Source organism: Dendropsophus ebraccatus, chromosome 2 (genome assembly GCF_027789765.1).
Source record: "Dendropsophus ebraccatus isolate aDenEbr1 chromosome 2, aDenEbr1.pat, whole genome shotgun sequence".
Taxonomy (NCBI): domain Eukaryota; kingdom Metazoa; phylum Chordata; class Amphibia; order Anura; family Hylidae; genus Dendropsophus; species Dendropsophus ebraccatus.
The window spans coordinates 169203857-169226124 of NC_091455.1; the positions used below are offsets into that span (position 1 = coordinate 169203857).

The window sequence follows — 22268 nt, forward strand, 5'->3', positions numbered from 1 at the left end:
TAAACTTGAAGCCCGTGCCAAAGAGGAGTATCTGTGCCCTAACTTTGTACAACCTCTCTGTCCCTCCTCCCCACCCTCTTCATCATTAGGAATGCCCCAGATTGCCTCCTATTCCCCACCTGTGGCAGCCCGGCACATGGGCTGGATAGTTAAGGACCTGTGTAATGTTCAGCATGGAGAAAATGTTTCAGTGGCATTCCTAATGCTGAAGAGGGTGGGGAGGAAGGACGAGGGGTGGTGCAAAGTTAGGGCACAGATACTCCCGTTTGGCACGGGCTTCAAGTTTAAAAGTATTTTTTAGAACAATAACTGCATCACCTGCCGAACGGACCCCAGGACAGATCTTGGATTAAAAGCAGCTATCTGAAGGTACAAGTGGTTTGGGTGGGTCAGATTGTGGGTACAGAATCGCTTTAATGATACTAAAGAAGTAATGTACTCAGTGTGCACCAGCTTACTCACCCTTGAGGCGCTAGGTACCAGCCTGTGTCTGCACACATCTCTGGCCCATAAAGTTGCAGCGGACTTTAATATTAGCGGTACAAATGGTAGCCCAGACCATCCATATTATAATGATCTAAGGGGGGGGGAGTGGGAGGGTTATGGCATTGGATGTGCAGGTGATTGTGAAACTATTTGGCACTGGTGGGGGAATTAACTACGGTATTAACCATTAATAGGAGAATTAACTGCTTGTGGGGCACTAATGGGAAAAATAACTGTTTGTGGGGCTATACTGGGAGAATTAGCTGTTTGTGGGGTATTAGTTGGGGAATTAACTGTTTGTGGGGCACTAGTGGGGGGAATTAACTGTTTGTGGGGTACTAATGTGAGAAGTAACTGTTTGTGGGTCACTAATGGGAGAAATAACTATTTGTGGGGAACTATTGAAAAAATTAACTGTTGGTGGGCACTATTTGGGAAATTAACTATTTGTGGGACACTATTGGAGGAATTAACTATTTGTGGGGTACTATTGGGGGAATTCACTACAGTATGGGGAACTATTAGAGGATTACACACTGGGGGAAAATAATTGGGTAACTACTGTGTTGGGCAACAACTTTATAGGGCAATATTATGAGATGTGTGTCATGGGTGGACATGCAGCAGTGACGTGGATGCTTCCCTCCCTAAACTTTCCTTCACCTTGCCCTCTACCCTCCTGTCCTATACTTGTCAGGTCATAACTGTTTATGATATCATTTATCATAGTGCACAGCACCAGGAGACACACGTTACTCTGACAGTGGCAGGAGCGCCACACACATACACAGAAATGGGTTAAAGAGGGGAGAGGGAACTGCTACACAAAGAAAATGTTAAGAAGAGAATCAGTGCTGGTGTGTGTCTGTGTGTAACTGCCAGGTGAGTAGGGTTGTGGGTTATGGAGACATGAGTGTTGCCCTATGGTGCTGATTTACAGGTGGAGCAGTATGTATTGGTGCACTGTCGTTAGCTTACTAAAGGTTGAGCAATATTTATTTCTGCACTGTGGTGTTAGTTTACAGGTGTTAGTTTATTTCTGCATTTTGGGGCTAATTTGGTGCTGCTCTGGGATATTATGTGCACTATATAAGGGTATCTGGTGCTGCATAGTAGTATACGTTTGTTGGTGAGGACCTAGCATCAACATGGATTGCCAGGTGAGCCCCCAGAACAAAAAGTTTGAAAAGCACTAGTCTATGCTTACAGGGGCTTTCCCATGAATGACACTTTTCACTGACCCACAGGATAAGTGATAAGTTTAGCGCTCAGCAAATCTCCTTCAGTCCTATAGGTCAGTGCTTCTCAAACTTTTTGGTTTTGGGCCTTACCCAGTGATTCATGTTGATCCTTGTGCCTCACCAACAAACACATACTACTACACAGCAAACCTGTCTTTGCTGTGCTCCTCTGTAATGAAGAGGGCTTTGCCTGACAACGCACAGATTGGGGGGGGGGGGGGGTGTTAGGGGTGGGAAACAGCTTTTAGCAAAACTAGCGGAATTCCGCAGCGGAATTGCCTGCCGCGGAATACCGTTAGCCTCCCTCTCATATTAAGAAGTCTATGGGAGGCGCGCGCTGCTGCTCTCCCCGCGCTGAAGAATGAACATGTTTATTCTTCAGGGCGGAGAGACGCTGTGAGAACAGCAGCGCGCGCCTCCCATAGACTCCTATTATGAGAGGGAGGCTAATGGCATTCAATGGCACTAGTTTTGCCGTACTGTTGATTTCTGCAAAAAAAAATTTTTAATGACAGTTACACTTTAAAGCGACATTGTCCATTTATTACTAGATACAATATAAAGTTGTGTGCGAATAGTCGTTTTATCTGATTGAAATTTGTTCTGCCAGAAAATGTGCCTCAAATTGGAAAAGACAACGAAAATAGCAATAGCTTATATCTAATTATCTAATTCTGTTGTATCACAAACTAGAATTATCACTGTACCATTTTAAAGTTTCTAGGTATAGATCCGAGATCTAATGTAATTAGCAATCCAATGAATATGTACAGGGGCTGTCTAGACAGCTCAAAAATATCATAGTACTGATGAAAATTCAGTCCAGTAGGAAACAAAGGGTGGTTCTTGTTCACATTTGCTGCTGAGGAAGGAGCTGAGATAGTTCTGAAATCTCACAGCCAGGTAACATTACAGAACTTTTTTTCCGTAGGTATTGCCAACACTATCCTTGAGCATCTGTATTCAGCTTGCAGAATCAATGGGATAATCACCCTTTGCCAGACACAGTTTTCAAAACCAGCTTGCTTGTCTTCAGTTGCTAACTTATCATGTACACCTCTTTTGGGGTTATCTTCTCTTACGCTAGCAATGCCTAATATCTAGTGTCCAATACATGTAAGTGAAAAGTTTCACAGACCCACCGACTCTCTAATGTTTATTTTGGTCTCTCGACTCCCTCCTAGCATAACCCTTTGGTTTTGAGGGGAAAAAAAGTTACCACTTGAAAAAATGACACCTCACACAACCCTATAGACTAAAGGATAAAAGTGCTATAAGGCTGGGAATAGAGCAATTTTACACACATTGGGGGAGATTTATCAAGGGGTGTAAAATTTAGACTGGTGCAAACTGCCCACAGCAACCAATCACAGCTCCTCTTTCCTTTCACCAGAGCTGGAAGCTGAGCTGTGATTAATTGCTGTGGGCAGTTTGCACCTGTCTAAATTTTACACCCTTTGATAAATCTCCCCCATTAGTTTTTTTTTTAAAGGCTTTAATTTTTTAAAAGGAGTCAGATAAAATAAAAGTTATATAAATTACATATCGTTGTAATTGTACTGACTTGAGGAACATACATAACATGTCAGTTTTACTATAGAACGAATGGCATAAACACGAAACTCCCCAAAATGAAAACAAATTCCTCTTTTTTAATTTCACTGCACAAATTTTTTTTTTCTGATTTTGCAGCATACTTTATGGAAAAATTAGGTCTGCCATTGTAAAGTCCAAATAGTGGCGCAAAAAATAAGCGCTCATGTGGGTCTGTAGGTAAAAAAAAAATGCAAGCGCTATGGCCTTTTAAATACGAGAAGGAAAAAACAAAAACTAGCCTGATCCTGAAGGGGTTAATAAATCTGAGTTTTTGACAAGTTTTTAACTTAGGGGTGTTACCTTGTTTTGTCTATGAAATATTAACATTGGGGTGAAATATATGTAGTATTTGATGATCTATTGATGCAATACTTTTGATAGATTTCCTGAGCTAACATCTTGATACAAATATCGAGAACTTTAAGATGATATTTACTGTGAAATAGACTTTAACTTGATGCAGAAAACTTTAACTTGACATTTTCAACGGTATGTGATGTGCTAAATGTGAATTAAAGGTTTGCTCCATTACTACACTGCTGTCATATATTTGTTTTGTCTGAAGAGCCAGTGGACATAATTAAAGAGTTTTTCCAGCCACTATATCAGTCTTAAATTCTGTGCTCAGGCAGGTGGAATGTAGGGAAGGAGGCCATGGTTACCTTCATTGCTCCCATGCAGCACCTCTGTACTCTACACATTCAAGTTATGGTGCATTTACACAGAGAGATTTATCTGACAGATTTTTTAAGCCAAAGCCAGGAATGGATTTGAAAAGAGGAGAAATCTCAGTCATTCCTTTATGACCTGTTCCCTGTGTATAGTCTGTTCCTGGCTTTGGCTTCAAAGATCTGTCAGATAAATCTCTCTGTGTAAACGCACCATTAGTAGTTGGGCAAGACACTTTCTGGCAGCAGACCGCACCAACAACGTTTTGCACCAACCCCAAACCTGGAAGTGCAGTGCACAAGAGAACAGTGCTGCGTTACAGATTTAGGCTATGTTGATGCAACATATATCTTCGTAAAACAACAGCCGTTGTACAACGGCCGTGATTATTACGAAGATATGTGTTACCTAGCTGTCTATGGAATCCTGGCCGGAGCGTATACACATAGTATATGCTCCGGCCGGGATCCCTCGCGGCGCCGCAAACAATTGACATGTCAGTTTTCTGCGACCGCTATTCAGTGAATAGCAGCCGCAGAAAACCATGTCAGTGCACACTATGGAGCGAGCGGCTCCGGCAAGCTCCATAGTGTGCAGTGGAGAGTTCTGATGCGGGTGCGCAGGGATGCGCCCGCATCAGAACTCTGCGGGTTTAAGATCATGGACGGTCTCTTACAAAGTGTTCAAAGTTTCCCAGCCCCCTCTTAACCTGTCTGAGCAAGTTTTTAAAAAGTACATTGTAGCTGAGAAAACCCCTTTAATTCTTTTTTGAGTTTCATTTCTATAAAAACCAACTAGTCCAGCTGATACAACTGTCTCCGGTGGTTCTGTGGTCAATGCATATACAGCGGGCCCCATATGTATCTTACAGCTAACACCTGCCTGCGACTACTGGGAGTGGACTTCAGTCTGATCCCAGCAATTTAACCCTGTACATGACATGATCAATGGCATTTGTAGTATTGTGGTAATTGATACATGTGGCACCTATCAGGGGCTCAAACAGCCTATCTGCAAGACTAGTGCTGATCAGGTACCATGAAGACCTCCATAGCTGACATGGTAAAAATGCTTGTACAGTCGGTCTCAGGAAGGCTGTATACCCAAACAGCAACTCTGATTAATGCAATGCAATAGTTTTGCATTGATCAGTATAAGCAGTCATCTAATGTCTGCACATAAAAGTTTCCTAGTGGAACATAAAAGTCACACTAGAAGTCTAATAAGGTTAGCAAAAAACAAAAACAAAAACACATTTTGTATAGCTGTACGGAATTGTCTGTACAATTACAATGTACAGTAACTTTATTGATCACTCACAGGAAATGAAAGATAGCACCAAAGCCAAAACAGTTTTGGCAAATAATATATAATATATTATTATCAGATAAAATAGGATATTAACAAATAACAAAAAGTCCCATGTAATTCAAACTAGTAGAGATAAAAACTACAGATCACAGCACAAAAATTATACTGATGATCTTACTGCTATGTAGAAATGAAAACATTATAAATGTTAAAATATTATGATCTTAAACCTTTAAAAAAAAAGTTGGAAAAATTAACAAAAGATATATAAATTGGGTATCGCTGTAATCATACTGACCTGCAGAATAAAGATAACATATCAGTTTTACTGCAAAGTAAACAGCATAAAAACAAATCCATCAAAAGTTGCAGAACTGCAGGTTTCTAATCCCCCCCATCCCACACCCCCAATTTAAGCCCACAGATTGTTTTTTTTTTCTTTTTCACAGTACACTTTACATAGTAAAATTAAGGGTGTATATAAAAAGTAGAATTGGTACCCGCAAAAAAACAAGCCATCATATGGCTCTTTATTTGAAAAGAAATAGAAGAGTTAAAAGAAGGTGAGAGGTTACAAACGTGCCAAAAATCACTCATTGGAGGAAGGGGTTAAATCTAAATTCTTTATTTAAAAAAAAATTTGAGATCAGAATGATATACAGAACACTGTGGAATACTGGTAAATATATGGAATGTGTACATAGATGTGGGCAAACAATAATTAGAGGCAAGTGCAAACAATATTCACAGCAGTATAACAAGCAAATTACTTGGTGTTGTATTTATTTAAATGTACCTTTTAGTCCAACTATACTGACTGAAAAGCAGGGGATAGTCATACATGTTGGAAAACGTAATTGTTAAGTAACTACCATGAATATGTTCCACCAGTTCTGGCCATTCACTAGTTTTAGGCAGGCAGATATTGCCAAGAATTGTTCCAGCACTATATGAGCTGTAACTTCCTTGCTCTCATTTCCCAGCATGTACTGCTCCTCCCTTCTATGTATTGTCCAATGGCATCCTGCTTCCTATTTGAAACCTGGCATAGCAATAACTACAGCTATGGTCAGTGTTTCCATTTAAAGAGAGACTAACAGCAGGCTAGAAGAATGTAACCTGCTGTTATGTTCATATAGGGCTGGGGATGCTGAGAATGAAGGTTAAGGCCCCTCCTCATAGCTTTGACTCATGGCTCAAGTTGCCACCTGATTGAACATTAGCACCTCCAATCAGAACTGACTGAAGGGGCCTGAGAAGCACTCAGCGCAGTGAGCTGTGGGTCTATCGCCTTGACATCAGCATTTGCTGCAGTCAAGGCATTATAGGCTTACACTGCCCATAGAAGCCTATGGAAACACTGAAAGCACAGGCCAGGCTGCTCAGCACTAGTCTTGGAACTTCTGAAAGTTTGCTACAGTGAGGCCTTCTGCACATGTCTATGGCCATTTTTACTATTGATCAGGAAGCCCTTCAGGAGGCTTCATGAAACCATCATAATTTCCTGACCATAAAAATGGAATTGGAAAAAAGTCGTACTCACCTGCTGCAACGGTGCTCCTCTCTGGCTTCTACATCTCTCTATGGCTCTGTAAATGCACAAATGCTACAAAACTAGGGAAGGAGAGAGCGGCCTCTTGTGGCCAGAGGCATAATGGTGCCTCTGGCCGCAAGAGTTTTTTTTTATAGGGCTCGGCTCTTTTCCTGTTAAAGACAGCACCACATTTAACTGTATGCACTCCTGATTGGGAATAATTGTCTAGGTGCTGACACTGGCCCAGCCTGACAAGCTGTGCATCTGAAATCCTGGACAGTTTGATGGGTTCTATGGCGCGACTATGCCAGAATTCCGGACAATTATAGGACATGTCTGATAATATCCAGGCCTATTCTCTGACAAGGACACATGAAAAATCCTGAGGGGTGTCAGTGCCCAATTGAACACAATGGATCAGTAAATCTCCTGATGGGAAATCCTGAGAGATTATCCTGAAGTGTGCATAAGGCCTGAGGTAGGATTGCAGAATCTTGTTTTTAGTGTGTATATAGCATATAGGAGAAAGCACAGAGGCTAGTCTACATGCACGCTGCAGCTGAGCATAAGGGGAGCAGATACAGGAATGGAGTTTGCAGGTTGTTAGTAGTAGTAGTAGTAGTAGTAGTAGTAGTATCCCGGGGGAAATTTCATATATACACGTGATAGAAAGGCCAGATTTAGTCCTGTTCCTCATATACTGTACATTTACAGGACAGCTTATCCTAAAAAGCCATCTGAAATGACAGTTACATGTTAAAGGGGAACTATCATCAGGTTAGACAAATCTAACCTGCTGATATCTCCCTAATGCACACGGATGCTGAGGATACAGGTATGTCTGTTACCTTCGTCCTCTGCACCATTCCTGTGCAGTTTAATGTAATCCTGTGTCTGCTAAGGCCATTTGGAACACTACCCCACCCCAAGAACACTGATCTGGTCTTCCCCCGGCTGGCCCGCTCCACGGATAATCATTCGAGGGATCGGGCCAGCAAGGAATGGATTGGCACTCTAAGGGGGCAGGGCAGTGCTCCAAAACTGCCTTACCGGACACAGGATTACATTAAAGGGGTACTCCTGCGCTGATAAAAAAAATTATCAATCATAAACATAGTTTTTACACTTATTATCCCTCCTGAGTCTGTCTCCGTTTGAATTTCCCACTATTTGCAGGTCCCTGAAGCCCCTGGATTAACACAGTAGGGTTTCCCTAGGTTGAAACTAATGGACTCTTGTCTTCTTTCAACCTTATTAACCTTGTTACTATGTTACTTCATTTTTCTTCACTTCCTGGTTTGGGCTTTCCCATGATGCACTTTGTCTCCTGTGAAGTCTAACTGACTCAGTAAAAGTGTTAGATGGCTTGGTCAGCCAATCAGAGCTAAGCAACCTGAGTCATCTGACAAAGGGAGGCTGGCTTAACAGTGCTTAGACCAGCCTCCCTCTTGATGATGTCATTGTCTCAAAATGGCTGCCACAGGAAAGCCTGGGGTTAACCGTCATTAGGTAAGAATGAATTTACTTCCCCTTCTGGTGGGGGATTGAGGGGGGGAAAGATAGGGAAGAGGGCAGACAGGTGATTAAAGCATATTAGAAGCAGCTATTGTTTACACATCATGGCAGAACTGTAGCCAGGGACAATAGACCAATGAAAGTATAAGTCTGTTTGGGTGGCCATGGACCCCCTCAGGAGATGAGGGCCCCGTGCTACCGCCCGAAAAGGACCTACTATAATCCGCTACTCGGAAAAGTGCAGAGGATGAAGGGTAGAGACAAATCTTCATCCTCACTGCCGTGCGCAGTAAGGAGCTATTTGCAGGTTAGACTCATCTAACCTGCTGATAGTTCCCCTGTAAGTTTACAAGAAATAAAGGAGACACCTAATGATCAGCATCTTGGAGTAGTTTTTTAGGGCAGAAAATGTCATTTTCAATAAAGTAATTTGCAATTTTGATATTCATCTCTGTGGCCATTGCATGAACACAAGTTTGTAGAAATTGTCAGCGTCCATTTCTAGTTTAGATCAGAACCAAAAAATAGCAGATGGTAAAAAAGGTTGTGTACATTACTTTCTACAAAATAGAATTGGGATGAAACATAAAAGAGCAAAGGAAAAAGGCAAACATACAAAAACAATCAGATAGGGGTAGAGGAAGAAAGAGCTGTAAGATATTGTACATAGGGTGAGGATAGGAGAGATCATATCTTCCCATGGTTCTCATCATGGCTTTTTGCTTGGCATTTTGAGCCATTTCCACTGAAAACAGAAAGTTTTCTTTTTTATGTAGTAATGATAAAGTTTTAGCATTTCCCCTACTGCTTTAACATTCACACTGACAACCTGAGTTGTTTTAGTGATTTTACACCAAAATGGTTTTCCTGCTACTCTTTTGGCATGGTGAAACATTTCAAAGTGATTGTCCTGATCACATCAAAGTAGGGGAAATAACCCAAAGTCATCAAAGAACCATCGTCATTTCACGTTCCTTATCTTGCCAATACAGATAAACACTCAGCACAAGTGGAAAGGCCAAACCTTTTGAAGTGGCAGGCTTAGGATGCCACCCAATAAACCTCAGGGTATATTGGAGGTGCCCATGCCAATTCTGTACTGCTCAGCAAATCTGAGGTTTCACACCAAACAGATGTACTGTATATGCCTGTAGATTTTTTTTTATGTATTCCATATAATCCAGTATGATCCCCAACAACATACACTGCATTGTTCTCTGTAATCATATATAGAGCAAGCAGAAAGGAGAACAGATCTCATCTGATCTTACATAAATTATTCAAATAGTGTGTGCATTGCCTTATAAACAGCAGTCTTATCGTCGCAGTCATCTCCACGTTTTTTCACATGACCGAGAAGAGGAAAAGTCAGCAGAGTAATACATAAACTGTCAAGTAGATCTTGTTCAGATATTTTTGACCAACTACTGCACATAAAGTAACTTATGTGTGGATAGACATTGGCAGAAAGAAGATGACCTTGAAAATATGTCAACCCCTTATGTTAATACTCCATTTTGTAGTACATATTATAATTATTGAAATATGACAATGTTTTGTTTGGCATCTATATCCGACTCTCCGATAAAAAGGGGCATCAAGAGCCAATGTGTCACACCATGCATGCATTGGTCTCTTTGTTTTATCGATTAAAGGGGTAGTTCACAAAAAAATATTCTAGTGCCAGATAGTGCCAGAGATTTTTAATTTACTTCTATTACAAAATCTCAAGTCTTTCAGTACTTATCAGCTGCTGCCTGTCCTGCAGGAACTGGTATTCTTTTCAGTCTGGAGAGCAGGAGAGGTTTTCTATGAGGATATGCTGCAGCTCTGGACATTTCCTGACATGGACAGAGGTGGCAACAGAGAGCACTGTGTCAGGAGAATACACTGCTTTCTTCAGGACATATAGGAGCTGATAAGTACTGGAAGACTTGAGATTTTTTAATAGAAATAAATTACAAATCTCTGGCATAAGTTGATGTGAAAGAAAAGAATTTTTGGTGAACAAATCCTTCAATAGTGGTATCACCAGCTGGATTCCCATCCACTACAAATTCTAAAAAAGTCTCTATGACTAGTGAGTAGTTGGTTGAGATGACAGGGGCCCTTTACCTGTTGGAGGAAGCTAAAGATCAGTAACCTTTATGGTGCGTTTACACAGACAGATTTATCTGACAGATTTTGAAAGCCAAAGCCAGGAATGGATTTGAAAAGAGGAGAAATCTCACTCTTTCTTTTATGACCTGATTCCTGTTTATAGTCTGTTCCTGGCTTTGGCCTCAAAAATCTGTCAGATAAATCTCCCTGTGTAAACGCACCATTAGACTTATCCAGCCAATTTACCCATTCAGCACCAGTGTATTTCTCATGTTAAAGGAAATGTGTCATCATAAAATGACCTATTTTATGATGACCAAGTTTTCAGTGTTTTTTTCCTGTTTTCCATTTTATTATCTATGTTATATAATATTCCGGCCAGTTTTTATTCTGGCCACTAAACTTACAGGGGTTATCTAGGCTTCGGAAAACATGGCTGCTTTCTTCAAAACACGGCGCCACTCCCGTTGTTGGATTTGGTGTGATTTTGAAGTGAATGGAAATACCGTACACAACCTGAGGACAGGGTGGTGACATTTTTTGTTGTTGTTGTTTTTTTAAGTACTGGGTTTTTTTTATCCTGGACAACCCTATAAAAAGTGTCCCTGTCATTAAAAAAAAAAACTTTTGACATGTAATAGAGACATGTCAAAAGTTTTATTGGTTGGGGTCTGAGTGTTTAGACCGTGGCCGGTTGGAACAAGTGCACTGCTGTAAGACTTTCTACCCGTTGTGCCTATGTGAGCGAGGCGGCCCATAGACTTAGGGCCCTATTCCACAGTAACGATAATCGGCCGGATCGGCCCCATTTGGCCCGATTCGGCCGATTATTGTTCGGTGAAATAGAGAGAACGATCAGCCGATGATCGTGTCATCGGCTGATCGTTCATTTAGGGCCAGACTTAAAATCACTGTTTCCCCACCGCGCATCGCTACGGTTTAATAGCGGTGCGTGGCGGGCGACTGACGATTTGACAAGCAGCAGCAGCATACATTACCTGTCCAGGCTTCTTCTCCAGGCTGTCTTCATCCCCGGGTCCCACGCGCTCCATCTTCAGAATGGCCTGTCAGCTGACGGAGCGCTCAGCCAATCACAGGCCGGGACCGCCGCGGCCTGTGGTTGGCTGAGTGTGGCCTGTCAGCTGACCGGCCATTCTGAAGATAGAGTGCGCGGGACCCGGGGATGAAGACAGCGCCGAAAAGACCTGACAGGTAATGTATGATGCTGCAAGGGCTGAAAGGACATCGGTAACGATGTCCTTGCAGCCCTCGCTCAACGATCATCGGGCCGTGGAATAGGCCCAGTAAACGAGCGGCGATCTAGCAGATCGCCACTCGTTTACATCGTTGATCGGGCCCTCCTCGGCCCGTGGAATAGGACCCTAACATTTTGCAGCAATCTCACAATGACAAAGAGTCTGAAGAGGATGCACTGAACGTGAACTTCTTCCAGCTTATTCTTCTAAGCAGTCGCGGTCTGAACACTGACCCCGACCGATAAAAACTTTTGGTACATCCTCATGTAATATCAAATGTTTATTCTAGTGACATTTAATAATAAGATAACACTTCTTTACTGTAGAAATCACTTTTTGGCAGTCTTTTCCATTTGATCTCAGACAGATTACAATGTAACATATTAGGATGTAGATAAGATGGGATCAGGCCATTTACATTCAGGGCTCAGCCTTACCACCATTGCACAATAATCTCTACATCAGTAACAGAGCATTACTACAACTCTTCTATACAAGTAAATAGGGTCTGCTCCTGTGTATTGTGCCTAAAGGCAGCTTTGGCAACATGGCTGCCCCCATAATAATGGAGTAAAAATGACATTAATAATTACAGTCAGAAAACAAAAACAGATTAGAAATAACTTGTCAGAAATACAATATCTATTTTCTGTATAAATGATCACAGATGAAATGTTTCATACACAATATGTTATTCAGTTTTCAAGACACAAAACAAAAGGCTGTGGGTAACAAAGCAGGATATATGATAGGAATCAAAAAAACGTATCTTCTTCTGTCTGTAAACCACATTAACCCCTACGTTCACTTCCAAACCTCATGGACTGGAGTCGTAATGGTCACATTAAAGGGGTAGTGCGGCGCTAATCATTTATTCACAAAATAACACACATTACAAAGTTATACAACTTTGTAATGTGTGTTATGTATGTGAATGGTCCCCTTCCCCATGTTCCCCTCCTACCCACGCTAGGCCCGGAAGTGTTGATGCATTATACTTACCGCATTCGTGTCGACCCCCGTCCACCATCTTGGGAGAATTATGTCGTCTTCGGGAGGCCGGCGAAACCGCTCCATCCATCACTCATGCCGGCCTCCCTCTGCCGCGTCATCAGCTGCTCAGCCGCGATTGGCTGAGCATAACTGCAGAAGCTTATTCTTTTGCTGTAATATTGTTGTCACTTACATATATCCTCATTGCATTTACATCACCATACATATAAAAAAAATATACATTTAACATAAAAACTTGATTTAAGAAAAAAGTTAATTTTCAGGTGGCACATTCCCTTTAAGTCTTCATACTTACGGATGAAACACAATTATACTTTTAATTTTGGTTTGTAGCCTTTTAGGGGCTCTTGTCATTTTGTACATTGTATGTATGTATATATGTATGTATGTATGTATGCATGTAATTGCATTGGCACAGAAGTTGTGCCTGTGTTATCACTGCGAGAACTTGTAGTGACCTATATCTAGACTCCGTTTGTAATGGCCGGGATCAATAAGACCTGATAGTTGGACCCCCCAGTGATCATATATTATCTATCCTATGGACACATGATAAGTAGTGTTGAACAAAGAGGACAAACTGGGTTCAGCAACGTTCTTCATACCTAAACACTTGGCATTTCACTCCCTGTGGCTGCAGAGGTTAGATGCAGCCCTAGGGAGTCCTGGAAAACATGGATACAGCCAACCCAAACATTTCGATCTCTCCATTCAACAGTAGCTACATTCAACAGATAGCTACTGATGGTGGAAGAATCCCTTTAACCCCTTAAGGTCAAAGCCAATTTTCGTTTTTGCACTTTTGCTTTTTCCACTTTATGTTTAAAAGGCCATAGCACCTGCATTTTTTCACCGAGAGACCCATATGAGCCCTTATTATTTGCGAAACCAATTGTACTTTGCAATGACAGGCATTATTTGCCCATAAAATATGCTGCAAAACCAGAAAAAAATCGGAAAAAAACTGAATCTGCTTGGATTTCGGGGAGTTTTGCATTTATGCCGTTCGCCCTGGGGTAAAACTGACTTGTTATACATGTTCCTCAAGTCGTTACGATTATAACGATATGTAACATGTATAACTTTCATTGTATCTGATGGCTTTTAAAAAATTGTTAACATATATATGTTCCTTAAAATCGCTCTATTCCCAGGCTTATAGCGCTTTTATCCTTTGGTCTATGCGGCTGTGTCAGGTGCCATTTTTTGCGCCATGATCTTTACTTTCAATCGGTACCTTGTTTGCGCATATGCGACTTTTTGATCACTTTTTATAACATTTTTTCTGGATTTGATGCGACCAAAAATGCGCAATTTTGCACTTTGGAATTTTTTTGCGCTGACGTCGTTTACTGTGTGAGATCAGGAATGTGATAAATTAGTAGTTCGGGCGATTATGTGCGTGGCGATACTAAATATGTTTATTTATTTGTTAATTTATTTATTTATATTTATAAAATGGGAAAAGGGGGGTGATTTGGACTTTTATTAGGGGAAGGGATTTTTTATTAATAAAAACACTTGTATATACACAGCACTGATCTCTCATGAGATCAATGCTGTGTATATACACAGCAAAGATCCATTAGATCGGTGATACATTGCACTGGCCTGCTGCAGGCCAGTGCAATGTATTGCCAAGCCGGGATCAGCATCATTGTGATCGCGGGGGGGAGATCCGTCCCACTAGACACCAGGGATATGAAGTATAAAGCACTTTAATGCAGCTGTCAGGTTTGACAGCTGCACTGAAGTGCTTAATAGAGGCACTCCCCGGCTGCAGATGACAGCTGGGAGCGGCGCCGTTCAGAGCGGGGTCCCGGCGGGACCCCTCTCTGAACTCCCCCCGTGGCACCATGACGTACCACGTACATCATGGGTCACTAAGGGGTTAAAGGGGTTATCCAGCATTAGGAAACTTTTTATTTAATGCTGACTTGCTGGAGAACATAATAAACATGTTATACTTACCTCTCGGAGCTCCCCCTTGTGTCCTGTTGTGGCATCTCCACTGCCCCCCATTGACTGCAACTACCGCCACCTTTGAGACAAACTTGTTTTGGGAGTGACAGCCAATCACTGATGGAGACAGAACAGCACCATGGCCAGTCATCAGCTGAGTGGATTTTCACTCCTGAGTCAAGTGGTGACGGCTGCAGTCAGAGGGGAGAGTGGAGACACCATAACAAGACACCAGGGGAGCGTAGAGAGGTAAGCATAACATGTTTATTATGTTCTCTAGCAGGGCAGCATTATATTAAAATATTCCTAATGCTGGATAACCCTTTTAATTTATACCATGATTTACTTATTTCTTATTCAGTTACTAAGAGGTTAAAGGTAAAAAAATACAGTTTCTTTTCGGTAGTTGTTTTTCTTAAGAATTTCAGGACATCTAACCTGCATACAGTATAGTTCACCAGTTCTTATTATAATAATTTACCTTGAAACAATCCCCACACCCTTGTTTCCGTTCTTGGTGAAATATTCTGAAGTACCTCTCTTTTTCCGTTGTGGTCAGGCTCTGTAAACTTGCCAAGTTGAATTGCCTAATATCTTGTTTATTATGATAAAAAGTAGAAGTAAGCATGCTTAGAATAACTTGTTCCTACAAGATCACTTCTCCCTAAAGATCTGCACAGGGGAATTGTCTCTAGAAAAACACCTGCCTTTATTATCACATTGCATTACACCAGGGTGTATAATTTACCAGGGACATCAGCAGCTATAAATCACCTATCAGTCAGAAGGTTGGGATTTGTATAAATATATTCTTGGTGGTATTATGCATGATCTACATTCTACGGTGTATAAAAACACAAGTGATATGTGAACGATCAGACTTTTTTAAGACATAGTTTGTGAATCAGTATATCATGGTTTTCCAAAATTTTAAAAGTTTTGTCATTCAAAAGGAATTTTGATTGTTTTAGAGACCCTTTTACTAATATACTGCTGCACTAAAAGTGTCTAAAAGTGGCCTAAAAGGAATCTTATTTAGTGTTGAGCGAGCATGCTCTATGTATCAGATAGCAAATACATAATAATAATAATAATAATAATAATAATAATAATATATATATATATATATATATATATATATATATATATATACCACTTCCTGCAGAGCATACATCAGCTGATGAGTATTGAAAGGCTTGAGTTGTTTTTTTTTTTTTTTTTATAAAAGAAATAAATCTGTATAACTTTCTGACACCAGTTGATATAAAAGCAATAGTTTTTTTTTCTGAAACACCCCTATGGAAGAAAATATTTTCAAAGCCTCAAGGAATTGATATGTGTATTAAAAAAGCATAGGACTTTAATTGGTGACACTGGAATAACTTCAAAATCTCAGGGTGTTACCGCGTTAATTTCTGACCTTCATGCTGTATTACAGTTTGGTCAGACTGCAAGTTTTGTATCACTTCAGAAACATGACCTTCCCACCTTAAAATAAACTGCTAAATCATTGATATTTGCCTATATGAGTTGTGTATTCCTTTGATACATCTATTTCCAATTTTGGAAAGCTATTGATTGTAAATTACAGTATGACCACCGATGCCTGCAATTTCTAACAGCGCACGACTCCATAAATTAAAATATCAATCCGATAGTGCTCTCTAATTCATCGCATACAGTGTAAACTGCAGTGTATATATAACACCGTGTAATGACGTAAACCTCTAATCTGTCATTGCTGGCCGCTCGTTTGTAAATTTTCCATTTCTTTTCTGTCCAGATAAATATTTCACCGCCTTTCATCTATTCACTTGGCCTGTGTATAACAGGTATTGTGTCTGATTTTATAAACTGTTGCCTATGAATATTTCATCACCTATCTCTATTTTTGTCAGGATTGTAATGCCCTCTCGTTTTTTATTGAGTATGATTAATATTTCATTGTCATATCTTAGCTGCAGGTTGGTTTGCTTTTGTGTCTGCCTTCGTTCCTATTGAAGTATTTAATGCTTAATCTATAAAAAAAATGTGGCTCATCAGATTGGTTCTAGAAATTGTGATCACAATAACTTTTACAGTGCTTCTGCAATGATACATTTTGCAGCTGCTCTTTAATGCAAGTGGTGTACGTCCCCCATCTTAATAGTGGCAGGCCATAAATATATAATGAATACAATATACGGAGCATATGTGAGTAGTAGCTGCTTACGTCTCGGTACTTTGAGTGGTCATAGAAGGACACTTAAAAAAAAAAGAATATATATATTTTTTTTTTTCTTAAGGAAAAAAAATGTTTTCTTGGGCCCTTTACACAAGTTTTTGTGTACTTTTAACATATATGCTGGGAAAAGCTCTTGATGTGTAAGGTATGATGAGTGCCTAACAGTAATATCAGTCCATCCCTTACCCATAGGCTATAGGGACATCTATTTAATGTGTACGTTATGAGTTTACCACAACGCATTGAAGAAGTACTCCGGAGAAAATCTTTTTCTTTCAAATCAACTGATAAGAAAGTTATATAGATTTGTAATTTACTTCTGTTTAAAAATCTTCTCATACTTATAAGCTGCTATATGTCCTGCAGGAAATGGTGTATTCTTTTCAGTCTGACACAGTGCTCTCTGCTGGCACCTCTGTCCGAGACAGGAACTGCCCAGAGAAGTAGCAAATCTCCATAGAAAACCTCTTCTGCTCTGGACAGTTCCTGTCTCAGCCAGAGATGTCAGCAGAGAGCACTGTGTCAGACTGAAAAGAAAACACCACTTCCTGCAGGACATACAGCAGCTGATCAGTATGGGAAGACGAGATTTTTAAATAAAAGTAAACTACAAATCTATATAACTTTTTAAAACCAGTTGATTAAAAAGAAAAATATTTTCACCGGAGTACCCATTTATTTAAACTAATGCCATTATAGCTTATGGGTGTCAGACACCGCTAAAAGGCATCTGTTTAATGCATTGGTGAATTAGGGTTATGTACAGTTATGTACCGAAATATATGGTATTATACTGTATGACTAAATCTTCTTTATGGAACCATAGTGACAAGTACCTGTGCTATTCTTGTAGGTCAGTAGAATGACATATCATTACCATATCAAACCAAGAGGTTGTCTATTTCAAAGGATAGTGTATAGGACATATTTCCCGAGAGTAGAGAACCACTGCAAAAAGTCACCTTGGCTTATATATTGCCCCTTTAAAAAGCAATAATGATTTTGGTCATAAAGATGCAATCAACATGATTTAATCCCTGGTGCAAATTACAGGTTTCATTGCTAAATTTACAAACTTCCTGCTGTTTGCAAGAAAACAGTCTAAGAAGAACAATATAAATATCTCACCATAACTAATATAACAAGTAGTTTCTCCAAATGCAACACAAAATGCCACTTAGAAAGATGACTGCATCCTAAATGGAATGCCTACTATCTACAGCCGCTAGCTCACAAACCTCCATCCACCTGTCAGGAATGTGCAGTAGCCTGGTGTGAACTGGGCCTGTTTTGACTTTTGTGTGACAGTCCAGCTTGCCTGTTAGCTTCCTGGCATTGCAGGAGTTAAACTGATCACTGCTAGACTTGATTATACAGCTGAGTAAGTCTATTTGATTGGTTTCTCTGCCTATCTGGAACCTGGAAAATCAGAGCGCTGGTCCAATGAGGATCCGGACCGGGCTCTTGGTTAGCATAAAAGAAAGCTGAGGCAGTCTCCCAGCGCTGGCTATTAGGTTTCATACCCTGGTCCCAGCTCCCCCTGTCTATTCCTGCGATCCCCGCCCTAACTCCCTCTGCTTGCTCGACTTTGTTACCTGACCTCTTGCTTGACTTTTTGACTATGCGATTGTAACCTGATTTTGTACTACGCTGCCCGTTTGGTTCTGACCTTGCTTGTTTGACTATCCGCTATTGTGTTTGTTTGTTTGTTTGTCTTGTTCTGTGTGCAGGTATCTAGTACAGGGAACGTCTTTGTGGTTGTCCACGGCCGCCTAGGGCCATTTGAGGCAAGTAGGTAGGGACAGTTGGTGGGTTCAGTATCATGGCTCACTGCCGTGTCTTGTCCCTGCCTACCTGTCCCTGACACCACCATATCTCACCGGCCCAAAAACGTCACACCACACATGTACATGATCCCGATAAGTATGATCATTCACATCTGATTGAGGTCGACAGGAGGAAAAACAAACCTACATATGATTAAAGGATTGTCGGTGACATAGTGTTTCATGACTGTCTGCAGCTGGCATCAGCGTGTATCGCGTAATTGGACTAGTGTCCCTGCATTTCTGATGTAGATACAAATATTATAAACTGGCGGATTATAAAATCTGGCAGCTGGCAGGGGAGAATTTGATAACAAGTATGAACTTACCTCACCCCATGCCCACGGTGAGTGGAAGGACCGGCCCTGGGACCCTTTCCGGAAGGCATTTTCCCCCAAATTGTGTGTGATGACATCATGACTTGGGGAAAAATGCGTGTCCCAACTGATGGACTGGCCGCTCAGCCAATCAGTGACTAGAGTGACATCCTGCCCTAGTCACTGACTGGCTGAGTGGCCAGTCCATCAGCCAGGTCGTGACATGTACAGATCCCGGAGCCCGGCAGGGCTCTTGAGGCTAGTCCCGCCGCTCATTGCAAGCATGGATAGAGGTGAGTTCATAATTCTTATTAAATATCCCCCTGCTGGATTTTCAAAAGGGCCAAACTTCTCCTTTAACCTCTCCTATTGGGGTCTCTTCAGGGGAGATATCAACGTCACAGCAGGACCTGCCTGTTCAGCCAACGTCTGGCCAAAATGGTGTGACCATATACATAAGCATGTTAATGGTTCTGTACTGCTCTAGGGCTACTTTTACTTAAACTATTATCAACTTTTGAATTGTTGCACCAAGATGTCAAAAATCTTTTGATCAATCAGGATCTCATTAGATCAATGCTCAATCCAACTCACTGAAGGAGGTGGACTCCATAGACATTTACAATGGAGCCTTTCTCTTGAAATAAGTAGGAACGAGAGGTGACCCTGGGAGTGGAGTGTACAGCCCCAATGCTACACCTGACTATATCTAACAATGAATGTGTGTCTCGGCACCGAGATCCAGACCAATCAAAACTTATGACATGTCTGCGCAATCTATTCAAATGACAGTTATGATTCAAATAAGTTGAAATAAGTTGATCCTGCCCCCTTTAAGGCTAATGTCCATAGTAGACATCCAATCCCATCTGCAGATCTCTGTGAGGTTCTGTGATTGTTGCTTATTTACAAAGCCTACACAGTCAGTCGTGTGGCCGGGCTATCAGCACTTCTCCTATTGCTCAATGATTTTTTGACCAATTGCTTTGACCAATAGTTATCGACCCGGCTTGTTTACCGTAACTATATAGTGTTTGTTCGTTCTGTCTTCGTCTCTGTATTTCACTCATCTAGACTAGGGACTGTGGTCCAGTTAGTCTAGGGCAGCTAGTGGTAAATAGGTAGGGACAGTGGGGTGGGTGCCAGTGCAGGGCCTCACCTGCCTCACCTGTAGAGCCCCAACCTAACACCTGGATTATTGGGTGAAAACTCAAAACAGGCAGATTTTAAAAAATTGCATCTAAAAAATATTCACCCGTCAAATACTGGTTCATAAATACAACTTAGAACAAAAATATGTGAAAAATCCAATTATTTACCAAAAAACAGACGCAAAGCTCTTGATGAATGTCCCCCTTTGTTTACAGATAGAGAGAATGTATAACACTTCTGGCTGATTAAATCCAGATACTGATGCTGATTTTTTTAAATTTTTCTAATGTATTATTTTTTAATTGTTGATTTTCTATTTTCTGTACATGATCTTGGGGGCTGACATCTTGCCAGAGCTGTTGTTGTTCACATTTAGAGTAAAGCTTTACAGCAGCCACATGAACCATAGGACCCTGTAGCCTGATGCTACTGTCATTAACTTCTAAGGGGGAGTGTTGTGGGCATGCTCTGTGACCTGTGGAGGGAGGGGGGAGGAGTAGAGCTGTGTCCATCACCTAGAGAAGATCCTCTGTTATTTATATATGTGTTAACTTGTATTGTAATCCTACCTGAGATGATAAAGAGCCAATGACATAAAAATTATCTCAATTGAATAGGAAGCACCATGTTATTAAGAAGCTCTGTGGTAAGAGTTAAAGATATAGTACAGTATGTTCTTATACGCTTCCCTTTTTTTTATAAAGTTTTAACAATATAATAGTCGTATACAAAAGAACCAAGCTGAATAATCTAGCGATCATCAAAATATTATAGGAATTGTCAGAAAGAAACTGGAACTCCCTGAGGCTACTAGACATGTCTGTGGCGGTAGATTTACATCGGGGAATAAGTAGTTTTTTTTCAGTGTGCAAGGCCGGGAGAGCGGTGGCAACTAGTTATCTGGGTGGGGAACGATCCGCAATTAGTCACTGCTTTCTGCCTGTCAGCACCATCTGCAGGATGATTGACAGAAAAATAGGCAACTAACGGGTCTCTCTGCCTGTAAATCAGAGAGCTGTGACTAGTCATGTGTGCCTCCCCGCCCAGATGACCAGTTGCCACCCTCTCGTGGCTTCGCGCACCGAAATAAAACTACTTTTTCCCTGATATAAACCTACTGCTGCAGACGCGACTGGTAGCCTTGGAGAGCTGCACAGTAGATCTATACTCTGCTGCTGGAAACCATATCAGCACAATCGCACTGATTGGTTCCCCTTTAAGGAACTAGGTTAATACCCCATATCCCCTTTATGTATTATCAGCATTTTATGTGGCATCTCTGTTTCCCCTAGTATCGGAATTTCATTCCTTGAGCAAATATTGTGTAAGGGATTTATTTTGTAAATTCGTTACACACCTATAAAAGAATATGACTACACCATTTGATGCTGAATTAGTTTGTCCCTAAGGAAGGCAGGATTATGCCATACCAGACAGCAATTTAGAAAGGGTAAAGGATAACTTTTTTACATAATATTTTTTTCATACCTACTTCCAGTTAACTATAGTGCAGTCCAACAGTAGATATTTTTTAATAGGTGTGGGGAGCAGGAGCGTTTTGTTTAAAGGCTTTATCCTGGATTAAAAAGTCATGGCCACTTTCTTCCAGAAACAGCACCTCTCCTGTCCTCAGTTTGTGTGTGTGGTACTGTATTGCTGCTCAGTTCCATTGTCATGAATGAAGTTCCACTGTAATACCACACACAACTTAAGGACAAGTGTAATGCTGTTTTTGCAAGAAGGTCCTTTTTTTTTTTTTTTTAATCGTGGATAACCTCCTTAAATAAAATATTTCCATATTCTTTGTAATTGTAAAATGGTTAACATGTTTCTCAGAGGTTCCCCAGATTCTATAATGCTGTAGATGCTGTATGCATCAAGGCTGACGCTCCTGTTGTCTTTACACTGTGTCCTAGTGGAGACTTAGATAATGGGTGTGTTTTTACGCTTTTATTGTAGCGATTGTTGTTTTTTTCTATTATGATTTTGTGGTCACTTTAGTTTCTTTTCTGTACTATCTACTTCTTTTGTATCTCTTTTGCATTTAAGTTGTTTTAGATCTTCA

At 40.8% G+C, this 22268-nt stretch overlaps 1 protein-coding gene across 2 annotated transcripts in view; it reads left to right on the forward strand.

Moving 5' to 3' along the window:
* The window catches only part of SATB1 (SATB homeobox 1), a 131565-nt gene that overhangs the window by 26378 nt on the left and 82919 nt on the right, over positions 1-22268 (forward strand). The window contains exon 1 of one of the 2 annotated variants that reach the window (XM_069958696.1): positions 8282-8346. The exons of the other annotated variant lie outside the window; for it this stretch is intronic. The gene's annotated coding sequence lies outside the window, so the exon portion shown is untranslated. Of the gene's footprint in view, positions 1-8281; positions 8347-22268 lie in introns of those variants that run through there. 2 annotated transcript variants of the gene reach the window in all.